Genomic DNA, 14,442 nt, shown 5'->3' with positions numbered 1-14,442 from the left:
AAATGATGAAAATCGGGTGTTTGCAACGTTTATAATTGTTGCAAAACACTGTTACAAAGAACGATAAATATGAAGTGCAGTAGTCTCTGGAATACTACGACCCACACCAAACTGTCGTTCTCTGTTGCAAATACGACTGCTGGCTGGGCGTCTAATGTTCTTCGTGTTCTTCCTAGAAGCAGCAGAAAAGTTTTCTCTGCAACACGATCAATCTCCTCTGTTGTTACTCTAAACTCTCCCTAAACTCTCAATCCTCCCTTTTCTGCAACACCAGAACCCTTTATATATCCAGTAGCACCAAGAAATCTCGCTATAACTCAAGATAATTCTCTATTAACACGGCCTTGATGAAAAATATTCTGGGAATATTTTCTTCCCTGATTTAGCTTCTCACGTTGTTTCCCCACGCCAAATTACTCTCAACGAATCCAGTCATTGTCCAAAAGTGTTCCAACATGCAGCAGCCACGCGAAAATCTCTTGGTCACTCAATCAGGACTGGAAATGGAAAACCAACCCGTGATGCTCTGATTTCATATCTTGGGTTATCTAGCCAAATTTGATCGAAACAAACACCCATAACATCTTTGTTCTAACAAATCACATCTACCCATGAAGTTTCAGCGATTGAATCGCACAAAAACTCCTCCAAAATCCGATCGAAAAATCTGCTTGTGAATGGAAATGTTTTCCCGCCATTTTTATTTTTGAAATGTTGAAGATGAAGTGCCCCTATCCTTTTCTGGGGTGATAATAGCAGATGGGTGCTGAGGACAAATTTGGGTGCTGAGTATGAATTTGGTTTACGCATAACCTTGGGTGTCCCTTAGCCAAATCTGGGGTCCGTATAAAAAATGTCCTCCAGGGGTCCAAATAGCGCTTTTTGAGAAACTTTTTGCACACAAGTGTATTTCTCCAAAAACACCTACACAAACATAAAAACACCATAATAAGTACAAAATCAAGCACTAGCAATAGAGACACTGAGGACAATTCAGACACAAAAATGTGTCTATCAAATAACCATACCAACAAGCTTAGAAATTTTCCTTTCGATTCATAAAACAAGTTCATGAATGTACTTCCTTTAAATGTATGTAAAAATTGTTTCCTAGGACGAAAGCTTCACCGATACCTATACACATAATCACAATATCATTCATACTATTATGTCGATGTCTTGTATATGAAGTTCAAAAGATAAGCATATTACTTCGTGTTGTAATTCCTTAACACCATACCTACTAGAGTATAATCATTCACAGCTTTGAAGTTATGTTTTCAATATAGCACGACTTGAAAGATACGTTGGAAATAAAACAGTTCAAGTCAAAATATTACTAACCTCTGGAGGAAGGATGATGTCGTCGATGTAGCTTGTTACTTCTTCACATTCTTCAAGTCTTCGAGTAATACTTGTATGTATTATTATCCTAATCTTTCTAGCCGAACCTATACGAATTTTTCTCTAGTACATAATCAAGTGATTCTTTAATTGATTCACTAAAATATGACAACCAAATTTGACATACCAACACTTGGTGGGTTCAACCGAGCTATGCTCTAGCAAGTTTGTATGCATCCATGCAGTTCGTTTATGGCATTCGATACTTGCTAAGGTGCAGTTGAGTTTAAATTAATGTATAGATCAGTTGAGAGTCAGTTATGGATGAATTTCTCCATGTCATAAATTTTACGAAAAAATGATTAGTCTTTATGATTAGTATTTTGAATAAAAGTTTTAATATCCTTTTATAAGCTAGCGGTCTTGGTGTCCCTCTAATGATACCAAAATATCTCTTCATAATTCCTAATAAAATAGGGAGGAAGAAGAACACTGCTTCTGTTACTTCATCTCATTCTTTATCAATTAAGCCAAATACAAGGTCTATCATTATGCAAGAACGTAACATCCTTCTTATATATGATGTGTATGTCACAATAAGTCTTCTTTGGAGGATAGTTTGATTCGTCATGGTACTGCTGACTTTAGCTCTTGGTTATTTGGTAAAGCGAAGAAACCTCACATATTTTTCTCCACTTTTATTCTGTTATTTTTCTAGGGATACTTGGCGTTCTTTTATTGAGGAGTTATATATATATATATACTTCAAGCCAAAATTAAGGAGTTATTTTCTTCGGTTCGTGGTCGAGAATATCCTATTGTCCTCCTAGCTCTATGTGTGGCCGTTTTTTACAGGGCCTAAGGGACGACCACCTTAGTCCCAAAAGATGGAGGTGCCCATTTTTTTATCTTTTTCCCAAAGGAAAAGAGGTATCAAGTTTATTAAAAAGGAAAAAAAGTATAAATAATTTTTTAACTGATTTTCGATGTATACAAAATTACATATATGTTATTAAGTTTATCTACAAAGATCATGAGGAAATGAAGCATATTAGCAACATGTATATTTTGTATCGCCTCGAGGTTTATCTTTTTGACTTCTTTCCATTCAGTTTTCCATCTTTGTTTAAAATAACTAATAATTCAGTTAATGTTTAATATTTACAAATGCCGTGCTCTTATAAATTTGTAGAATTACAGAACTATCATGAACTTAAAATTATGATAAACCGTAGAATTTAATTTTGTACTAAAAATATGTTGCAAATTAGTTTGGTATTTTGATTATATTTTTGTGGAAAAACACAAATTAAAACGTAAGAAAATTGGTCGGCCTTCGACCACTATTTTATAATTTGTAAGCTAGCGTACCTTTCCAAGTAAATATTTTTATTTTTGTATTCTTATTATACCTTTATACGCAACGGAATGCTCGATTCATTTAATTATGCGATTTCTCATTTATTATTTATATTTTCCATATACATTTTAAACAAAAGTGTTCTTTTTAAAGTTCTTCTTGAGCCTCTAAAATGTTAGAGATGCACATAACAATTATTTATGTAGACTTTTAATGGTAATATAAAAATTTATGTAGACTTTTCATGGAAATATAAAAAAATGGGAAAAATCTGGAAAACATTTCAAGCTGTTACAGGGCCTACGGCCCATGGATGTGTGGTCCATCTAGTTACCTAGAGTTTACCTTTATATGTAAATAAAGGAAATTGTATCTATGTAACCCTATTATCCTGATCAATATAAACCTCTCTTTGCCTATTTACATTCTCCATATTTTCCACTGTAATACGTTATCAACACGAGCTCTTCCCTGCCACTAAAGAAAGAATTTTTTTTTTGGTTCTCATCAATCAAAGGATATTTTTTGATTAATCATGAGAAGCTTGCAAATGGAAGTTTAGATCATCTGTAATTTTAGGGATTCATGGAAAAAGAAAATCTAGTGTTCAATCTGTGGAGGAAAATCTAATTGAGGTCTTTTGTCATTTGGAGATTTATGGATCTAGATTTTGGTCCTAGCCGTGGAAGATTACGAAGAAGATCACACCTTCTCGGGATGACGAAGAAAATCTCCCACAGAAGAAGATGACGCTTGTTCATGTCTGCCTACGTAAAGATTTTCAAAAACGGCCAGGTCCGGTTCAATCAGACCGGTCCAACCCGGTCCGGTCCAGTCTGATCCATTCCTGTTTCCAACCTGGTACTAGGATATGCGCGACCAACACCATTTTGGTTTCTTGTATATACAGCAGGAACCCAAGTCCGAGGTATGTAACTATAATGTGGGTTTTTACATTGAATACTTGGTAGGCTTATTTATTTATATTTTTTTAGAACATGCCTCGTCAATTTAAATTATGATTGATGATCTCGATCATTAAGAATTATGGTCTTAATGCTATTTTGTTCTCTTGAGTATATAATATTGGCGGAAGTTGAATAGTGTCTTTTGTTCAATTGATTGTACCAACTCGATTCCAATGTATTTATTTGGGGTTTAGAAGTACTTGGACCATTATTGCATACTTGATATTGTCTCCCCAAATTTGAATATTCCGTGCAAATAAAATCACACGTATTCTAATTTTTGTGGAAGAACTCACAAAAGGTGTTATGAGTCAGAAAATTTCAATTTATATACTTCATCCATGGTACTAACGAACCAGTATATGTTGAAGTATGACAACAAGAGAACTATCTTTAGTGATCTATTTAACCTAAAGTTATTGGTTGACATGGGTAGTAAAATTCTTTTGGCCTGTTGAGATAAAGAAATTTCTCAAATTAAGATAAATGTAGCAAAACTGAAAATGGAAATAATCCCGAAGCAATGCGTGTTAGACGTACCGACTCATATAAAGCATGTGAAAAGGGACATATATATCATAAGACAAAAACCAGGCTCAAACTAAAGTTCCCTGTAACAAAATCAAGTTACCCCTGTTCACTTGGGAATCTAATAATCCAACAAAATTATCAAAAAAAAAATTAAAATTGAATTAAAATTATTATCTTACTTCATTTACGAGTTCAACAAACTACAATCTCTTCCAAATGTGAAAATAATTTTACAAAAAGATTGAACAACCTTTCTTGGTGGTTCTTGTGTACACAGATCAGGACTACTAGGTTCATTCGGCTAAAATGCAACAAAAACACACAAACAACAAAAAAAAAGCTTATAAGTAAACAAAATCGACAAATCAACAAAATAAGAAAAATACTTCAATGAGAGATTGATTGATTCCTTGCATCATCTTCTGACTGCAAAGTCACTCTTGCATAAACCTCATCGGATTCTTGTTCAGCCTACAACAAAATATTCAAAGTCCAATTAGCATCATACTAGACATTATAACATAAAAAAGATCTAAACATAGATTAGAACCAAGACTAATACATGCCAGTAATTCGATATGAACAACTCGACAAAAAATCTTGAAGGTAGAGTAAACATAAGAATTCTCTGAACTAATTATTTATTTGTTGATGCTTCTAACTATAAAAACAAAATTCTTCATAAACGGATTGAACGGTGAAAAGCCAGAAAGTGAAATTAGAATATAGAAAAGCAAAAGAAGGTATACTAGACACTAGGATTCATATTTAGTGCTAATTTCAACCCTTGGTCCATTTGATTGATAGGTTGGATAATTACCTGGAAACGAATACCGTGTTTCAGGAACTACATTTTTCTTCTTAAGAACCACCACTGTCCTTCCAACAACATCAAGATACGAATAACTTGTCTGCAAGAATTCCACAAAGATACAATGTTTTAGATATGGGTGATTGAGTACATTTCTCATGGTAGAGTCAACAAAAATACGCAAATGTCTAGCAACTCTTAACAGTAAGTCATTAATACTGTGTACGAGAAGAAATACCTCGAGATGTTGATCAACTGGAAAAGGAACGATTGCAGAAGGATCTTTTGATCCCTAGGGTAGCACCACATGATGCATAACGTATATACAATCAACCAGTATGTAAAACAGATAATTGTACGTTTTTCATTTCCATATCACTTAATAGATCATGGATGAAAGGATCCGGTAAGAATAAAATTAAGAGTCTAACACAAGTATGATATTATTTGTACCTTCATGGTAAATTTTTCAACTACGGTGTTAACAAGGGGACATCCGAAACTGAAGTTAAGGTAACGCTTGCCATCAGCCGACTCGAAAAGGAAGTCCTCTAATGGTAGTCCCCCAATAACGGAAGTGGCTTTCCATCCTCCAAACAATGGATAACGTTGCTCTATTTCAAGCTCGGACTGAAACAAAAAATTCTAGTTATAGTGATTTATAAAGAACCCCATGAAGGGATTTCTTAGTAAGAGATTTTTGCAGTACAGAAGTGTAAGATGTTTAAAAAACCTTTGAATTACTAGTACGCAAGTGTGATGTGATAGTAGGCGGAGTGCACTCTAGGGGTAGTCTTGCAATTAGCTGCTTAAATGAAGATACACTACTAATCGATGGCCTAGATTGATATTCAACCCTGGAAGAATGAAGAGTTCATATGATTATGATAGATAACAATTTAGATTTAGAAACAATACAAACAGCCGCAAATCAACAATGTATCAAAAGTAAATTGAATTTCTTTCAAAACATTAGAAGACTTCACAGGATGTCAGATTATCTGGTTTCATGAAGTAAACATGCCATAAAAAGATAAGCTAAGTACATTTACGGTGCAATAATTCCACCAATACTTACGCGATAAATGAAACGAAAACCTTATTATGAACTAATAACTAACCTTGAGAAGATGCCCTTATGACGTGCACCAGCATGGGCCAGAGCATAGTGCTCTGTAATTTGTAGGCTTCCCCGGTGAGATATTTCAACGTCATGTACATGTTCCTCAACAACCGAACATGGACTGTTATTCTCAAAGTGAACAAGTATTGGAGAATATGAATACAAGGAGTACGGTTATCATATTGACCATACTTGATCTCTGCACCAGCACGGTTAGTAGGTTCAACTCTCGTAAAAGATTCAACCTTATTGCTTGGAGTTTTAACAAATGTTGTCTACTCCTTAACATGATAAGGTGATAAAATAATCGCACTATCACGGAAATACACAAACTGTGGTTCTAATTGTCTGATATCTTCAGGAAACGGTTCTAACGAACGTGTTAGTACATAAAGCACTTCGACAGTGAAGGTTTCACCAGGTTTTAATGTAATGTACCAAATTAGCTCAAAATTTTACCAGAAAAACACAAAATGGATGAAGAATGGAGAATGAAAATCAGTTTAGAGATGACGAGTCTTTACTTGCTCCATATGACCTTGAGGAAAGTAAGAAACCCTTTCACCAACATCAACAAGAGGACCAGCACACTCTCCATAACTCTGAATATAGATCGTCACATCCATAACCTAGATAAATCCAACCAAACTCAAAATCAAACAATGTCAAAATAGACACAAAATGAAACTCAGAGAAACGAGAAGCTTGATTTCTAATTTATGAATCAAAACCTAGAAAATTTAAGAGAACCCCATTATCAGAATCAGAAAAATGAGACTTCTTTTCTAATTTCTAAATCAAAACCCAGAAAAATTAAGAGAACCTCATTAACAAACACAAAAAAATTAGCTATATTTCTAATTTCTGAATAAAACCCGGAAAATTAAAACCCATTTATCATTAAAATCAAAATCTCACCTATATTTTGTACTTCCCCAGAGCTATTATCAAACAGAAACGCCATTAAAACCAGTAAACCACCACCACCAGCACCAGCACCAACACCACCTCCTTCTCTCTCACCACAAAAACCAAACAAATAAATAATAAAAACCATAAAAATTTAAGAAAAAATCGCAATAACAACAACAACAAAAAACAAACAAGATTTCAACTGCTTGATTATATGTTCTCACTCAAAAAAGCCTAAATCTAAGAAAATATCACAGAATACTAACCACCACCAATTGATTGCAGAACGTTGATTAAATCTTTAGAGCAACCAATACATCAATAAGATTACCCATATCTTAAATATCAACAGCTACAACCCAGAAACACGATAACAATAGAGAATGTTATCATCCAAGCCAGATCTACTAGTTCATCAGAAACATCACATCTGTTTAAAGTAAATCTAGGGTTAGGGGTTAGATTTTGGCTTTCAATTTGATAGATAGTCATCCAAAAGATGCAGCAGACAGTGATGAAGAACCTAGGTTTTCATTTGAACGATTTGAATCAAATGATTTTATTATTTTTTTCTGAAAGAGGTGAGATCGAGAGATAGAAAGTTGATTAGAAATGATTTCCACTGAGAGATGAGAAAAAATATGATTTAAACTGGGTTTCCGATGGTTTCCGCTGAGAGGAGAAAGAGGGAGAAAGTAGTGAGGCAGAACGAGAGAGAAGGTAATGAGGTAGAGAATTTGAGGCTGCGATCGATTATAAAAAAGATAGAGAACCGAGTCAGCTTTTCCGAGTATCTGAATGGGCTGAATAGTGAGTCAGCTAAAAGTGTGGGAAGGCACACTCACGAGTCGCACGCATACAACTCCAATCTGTTGCGAATCCCAACAAAACCACAAGTTGTGAATTTTGTAACAGAGATGAACTGTTGAAAAATTTTCGCAACTGAAATTCGCAACTGAAAATTCGCACTGGGATAAAGTTGTTGCGAAATCTAGTTACTAATCCTTGAATTTGGTGTACTGTAATGACACCAAAGTACATGTATCAACTGAATATGGTATGAATCTAAGATGTAATTCTAGCTCTCACCAAAGAGTTGGGAATTAATCCTTTTACTGGTATTGGTGCAAGCAATTGTGTTTTTCATAGCAGGAAATTAGTTTCACTGAGTTTGACATTGAGTAGCTAGGTGGTTGTTATGTAGTTGTATAAGTACTGTAGATGTGTTGGCTGTCATTGATTTGGAAGAAATAAGGCGTGGTTAACAAGATCTCTGTCTAATACCAATGCAAGAAATATTTTACAGGAAAATCTTCCATATTTTCTTATGTGAATATGTATCTCTATTTATATGAGACTCTTACATTTACATATGTGTAGGGTTTATAAATTCAAAAATTGAATACAACTAACCTTAACTTATTAAGATAGAGATAAAAGATAAAGAAAAAACTAGGTTGTTATTGTATGCTTCAAAAGGTTTTGAGCCAATCAATAGAGATGATTCAGGATGACTAATATACTTATCCTTGGCAATAATTAATTTTTTTTTTACTTAGAATATCTGTAAAATTTAAATTGTAATATATCCAACGTGTGGATTATGTGTTGGTTAGTTGGTCATGATCAATTTCTAGTTTATATGCATCTATGCAGTTCCCTTATGGCATTCGATACTTGTTAAGGTGCAGTTGAGTTTAAATTAATGTATATATCAATTGAGAGTCAGTCATGGATAAATTTCTCTATGTTATAAATTTTACGAACAAATTATTGAAAGAGCAGATAATTTTTGTAATCAGTATTTTGAATAAATGTTTTAATGTCTCTTTAATGAAGCTTGCGGTCTTGGCTTCCCTCTAGCGATACCAAAATATGTCTTCATAATTCCTAATAAAATAGGCAGGAATAAGAACACTTCTTCCGTTACTTCATTTCATTATTGATCAATTAAACCAAATACCAGGTCTGTTGTCATGCAACATAACACCCTTCTTATGTATGATGTGCATGTCACAATAAGTCGTCTTTGGCGGATAATTTGATTCGTCATGGTACTGTTGGTGTTAGCTCTTGGTTATTTGTTAAAGCGAAGAAACGTCACATATTTTTCTCCACTTTTATTCTGTTATTTTGCTAGGAATATTTGGCCTTCTTTCGTTGAGGAGTTATATATATATACTTCGAGCAAAAGTTAGGGAGTTATCTTATTTTCTTCGATTAGTGGTCGAAGATATCTTATTATCCTGGTAACTCTATGCATGGCCATTTTTACAGGGCCTAAAGGACGGACTCCTTAGTCCCAGAACATGGAGGGGTCTTATTTTTTTTCCTATCCCGAAGGAAAAGAGGTATCAAGTTTATTAAAAAGGAAAGAAAATATAGATAATTTTTTTAACTGACTTTCGATGTATACAAAATTACATATATGATATTAAGTTTATCTACAAAGATCATGAGGAATTGCAGCAGATTAGCAACATGAATATTTTGTATCAGCTCGAGGTTTGTCTTATAGACTTCTTTCCATTCAGTTTTCCATCTTTGTTTAAAATAACTAATAGTTCAGTTAATGTTTAATATTTACAAATTCCGTGCTTTTAGAAATTTGTGGAATTATAGAACTACCATGAACTTAAAATTATTACAAACTGCTGAATCTAATCTTGTACTAAAAATATGTGGTAAATTAGTTTGGTAATTTGGTTATATATGATGTGGAAAAACACAAATTAAAATGTAAGAAAATTGATAGGCCCTCGAAGACTATTTTATGATGTATAAGAGAAAAAAATGTGGCAAATTAGTTATATCTCCAATACACATATTAAAAAAAGTTTTCTTTTTCAATGTCGTCTTGAGCCTCTAAAATGTTAGAGATGGACGCAAAAATTATTTAGAGCCCAACTTTGTGCACTCCCACTAAGCCGGGGTGCACATTCCGACTTCATTAAGCGGCTGAAAAAATCAACAAAATCACCTTTCTTTACCGTTTTGGTTTAGTTTTTCTTTTTCTCTTCCCATAAATTATGTTCGAAAATAAAAATAAAATAAAGGCTCTTTCCATGAATGACAAGATCTTCTTAATCTTCTTTGAAACACCGTTGTGCTCTTTTTCGCATTATCTTCTTCCTCTACTGGTGTAAGTTGCAACCTCGTTTCAGAAATTTATTTTTCCATTGCCATTTATATATTAACAGACACCAACAAATGTTCTTAGACCTCGTCCCATCCCAAACAAATAATTGAAAGTTGTGAAAAGATAGAAGGAATTTCACATTTCAACTACTGATTTTTATTTATCCGAATAAAATTAAATTGAAACCCAGATTCAAAACTTCAACAAAAGGTGAAACCTAAGATCAGAGTTTTTAATGGAAATGAGTTCAGGAGAAGTCGATAAATATTAAAAAATAATCAGATGTACTTGATTTTATGCCTGTGATCTTAAAATTACTTTTATCATCGAGATTTTAATCGGGTTTTGAGAAATCAATTATATCAATGTATACATATTTGGTGTTTCATAGATAGAATTTCTAATTGATGTGACGAAGAAATACTTGAAGAGTCATGAGTTTGATTTAATCTATAATGCAAAACATCATGGGTTTTTTTAGCACCGACGGCCAGATAATATTTTTAAAGACAAATGGGTGATCCAACCATCCCAATGTCATCCTAGCAATAGACATCCGACGATCATGGTGTTTGTAACCTCTTTCATTATGAACCTTAATTTATTGATCTTTAATTAATGGATCACATAACTCAAGATATTAATTAATGGGTAACATAACTCAAGATATTAATTAAAATATTAAATGTATGAGCAAACAAAAAATGCTTATGGCATATATATTTCTGTTACAAATACGATAGTAAGATAATTTTGGGTCGGATTAATAGTAAACTGGTGATTAGGATACCTAATCGTACAGTTACTCATTTTGTGTAAGGTATTCAATGTAAACATATATGCATTAACTAAATTTATTTCTTCAAGAAAAAATTAACTAGATTTGGTGGTTGCAAGATAAATTGGATGGAAAGTGATATAGATAGGTGGACTATATATTACTTAAATAATTTGGTTGTCATATTTTGATATATATATATGGATAATTTTATTATGTATTTATGAATATTATTTTAGATTAAAGAAAGATATAAAATTCTCGGGAATTGAACAATTAAGATGCTGGAAGAAAAAAGTACATCAGTTAGATCAAGGCAATGCCGTTACGACACGGTCAGATAACATTTTGAGAGACCAATGTTGCATCCGACCATCCCAGTCTCATCTTAGACAAAGACATCCTAAGGATGTAATATTTGTAACCTACTTCAATTATTAATATATTATTTTAATGGATGTAAGAGTGATGTTATCTTTTCAACCAGAAATGGTTGCAAATGTCGATGAAGATTCAGCATAATGGTCCGGATATAACACAAAATAGTATCAAAGACAACCAATCTTTGGGACTCAACTAAAAAAGTTATTATTTTAGGACAAGATAAAATAATTTACCTGATATTTTATCAGGAATTATAATTTTGATCAATTACAAGTGTATCGAATTCATAATTATTTAGATGATAAATATCTTAAATTTTCATAGCCACAAGTTCTCATGGGTTAAAATAAATCTTATCATAGTTTATAGTATTTATATATTTAAATTATTTTGACCAAAAATTATACTAGTTTAACGGCACGGGTTATTTCTAGTCAACATACAAAACAAGGGAGCTGGAGATGCTAATGAAGTATGGGGCCATGAGTTTGATTTAATCAATTTTAATGGAGTCATGAGCTGGAAATACTTAAAGAGTCATGAGTTTGATTTAATCAATTTTTTATAATAATTGGACAGACGATATACAGAGTTGATAGCCTGAAAAGTCGTGCAATATATATGAATTTTAATTTCCAAATAGAAAATAAAAAAGCAATAAAAGTAAAGTTGAAAAGTAAGGTGGTTTTTGATATGACTTTCAATGATGTTGTAGTAATAAGTTCGTTGAGACTTGTGAAAGCAAAAGATTTTAGACTTATAAAACTTAAAAATAGAAAACTTATTGCAAAATTGATTTCAAGATATTAAAAGTAACAAAGACACTAGATTCCACTATTACACATGAATGAACGATACCAAATATGTTTCAAAACTCTAACTATCCTTTAAGTCATTTATTTCTTAATTCACACATAATCAAACATATTCCCAAATATTAATTGTATTCCCTAAGAATAGACTATCAATCAATTAAACAAAGTATAATCTATCAAATTGAATCACAAGTAATTAAGAAAATTATGTGAACATTTAGAACTCTGCAAAAGAGGTGATTGAATGAATTATAAATTGTAAATTAGAGAAAATAAAATTGTTACCAATCATTCATGCATAGATAGCTTCATCCATTGCCTTGGTTGCGCGAGAATTAGCTCATCATCATGGAAACACGCTCAAAATTCATTTTTATTGCTCAAAGGGTGTTTACAAAGATGAAAAAGGAGAAACAATGATAAAACAGTGATTTTCTTTTCTCTCCCAAAAACTCTCCCCAAATGTGCTCTCTAGCTCTCTATTTATACACACAAATACACATCACTCAAATATATTCTTCCATAACTCCAAAATATTCTTCTTTTTAATTAAAAAAATCTTCATAATTTTTCCTTCTCTTTATTCTATATGTTTCTTTACTAAACCCATATCTTCTTTAATTCGCAGAATAAAATCCAAGATAAAATCTTCTAAGGATATCTTTCTTGTTTAATACAAGATAACTTCCTTTTTCTTCAAAACTTCATGTTTGTAAGGCAAGAAGATATTCTTATCTTAAAGGTAATAAATCCTTTACCGTTGAAACCAAATTTCCCGCCAATTTTTTCTTTTCAAATCAAGGAAGAAGATGGAGCCCCTTTAACCAGTAATGGGGTGCGATTAGCAGTTGGTTCCCTGGGGTGCCCCTTATCCAAAACTGAGAGTCCGAATAACATGTGTCCTCCGGGTGCCTATACCAACTTTTCGAGCCGAATTTTCCAAAAATGTTTATTTTCCAAAAATACCTACAAACACATAAAACACCATAATAAGTAGAAAATCGAGTACCAACAATACTGAAAATTGAGGACAATTTGGTCACCAAAATGTGTCTATCAAATACCCCCAAACTTATTATTTGCTAGTCCTCGAGCAAATCTAATCTAGAAAAATAAAAATGACTACACTTAGCACGTGCAGCAAGTCGTTAAACCTCTATGTGGCCCTAGCGGCGGAGTGTTGTCTCCGGAGGGTTTACCAAAGGTGTACCCACAAAACCTTTACTCCAGACCCTAACTATCTAAGCAGAACTTTGGAAGGCACTAAAGAATCTCCTTGGTTGGCATACAATCATTGACTATAGGAGGAAGTACCCTGATGCGAAATTCCAATTGTTATACACGAGTTTGCACTCAACATACTAAAGTTCATATATAAGTGACAGATCTCTACTCAGATAGTTTCTAGACATCATAACCGGAGTCAACCAATCACATGGAAATATTAAGAGGATGGATAAAGAGAAAAATAGATGGTTCAAAGTGAACGGTGTTTCCCATATCTGTCTGAAGGCCTCTGCCATGATGAACCTATCCTAATGGACTCAGATACCGGTCTGACTAATATCAACACAACTGGAATATACAAGGGGACCAGTGGCCGATAAACCTAACTCTAGGTCAACACAACTAGCATATACAAGGGCACCAGTGGTCGACTTTATTGATTTTATTCCGGTTGGTCTAATGGTTTGGTCTCAAACTTTTTTTTTTCTTTAATTTTTTTTTAGGTATCTCAATCACCCTATTTCACCCTAGCAATGGTAACAACTTGAGTCGTGTGCCCCACCAAATCACTTAAGAAATAAAAACAGAAGGGATTAGGATTCAATGAGTTATGGCGAAACTACCATGTTTTTTTTTAATTCTAACACCTGAGCTCTGTGCTTTTGTGAATAGACTCTTTAAATGTTTCCATGTAATCAGATTGGTTCCTCAACTCCTACAACCAAGATGTTACCATCCACTTAGATTGGTTAGTGCCAACCTTAATAAGCATAAATTTCTAGGCTCTGGAGTTTATTTATTGCAACTAAAAGCTAACAAAAAGTTTCTTCCCCACCCCCAAACTTAAATCTAACATTGTCCTCAATGTTTCTAATGAAAGAGCAATACCAAAAAGTAAAGTAACATGAGGAATCAGTAAAGAGAGAAGTCGGAAAGATAGTACCTGGGTGAAGAGAAAAATCAAAAACTAATATACAACATACAATCGCCTCGATGGTCAATCAAGGGTAAACAGGGTCCTCCAGAGGGACCTCCTCAACATCACCTGTA

General features: G+C 33.3%; 1 pseudogene; it reads right to left on the bottom strand.

The window, feature by feature from the left end:
• Positions 1-4,669: 4,669 nt before the first annotated feature.
• LOC113351508 lies at positions 4,670-7,384 on the bottom strand (annotated as a pseudogene).
• Positions 7,385-14,442: the final 7,058 nt, after the last annotated feature.

This window comes from Papaver somniferum, chromosome 2 (genome assembly GCF_003573695.1).
Source record: "Papaver somniferum cultivar HN1 chromosome 2, ASM357369v1, whole genome shotgun sequence".
Classification (NCBI taxonomy): domain Eukaryota; kingdom Viridiplantae; phylum Streptophyta; class Magnoliopsida; order Ranunculales; family Papaveraceae; genus Papaver; species Papaver somniferum.
Note: the sequence above shows the minus strand (reverse complement) of the source record. Positions and strands in the feature narration are given on the sequence as shown.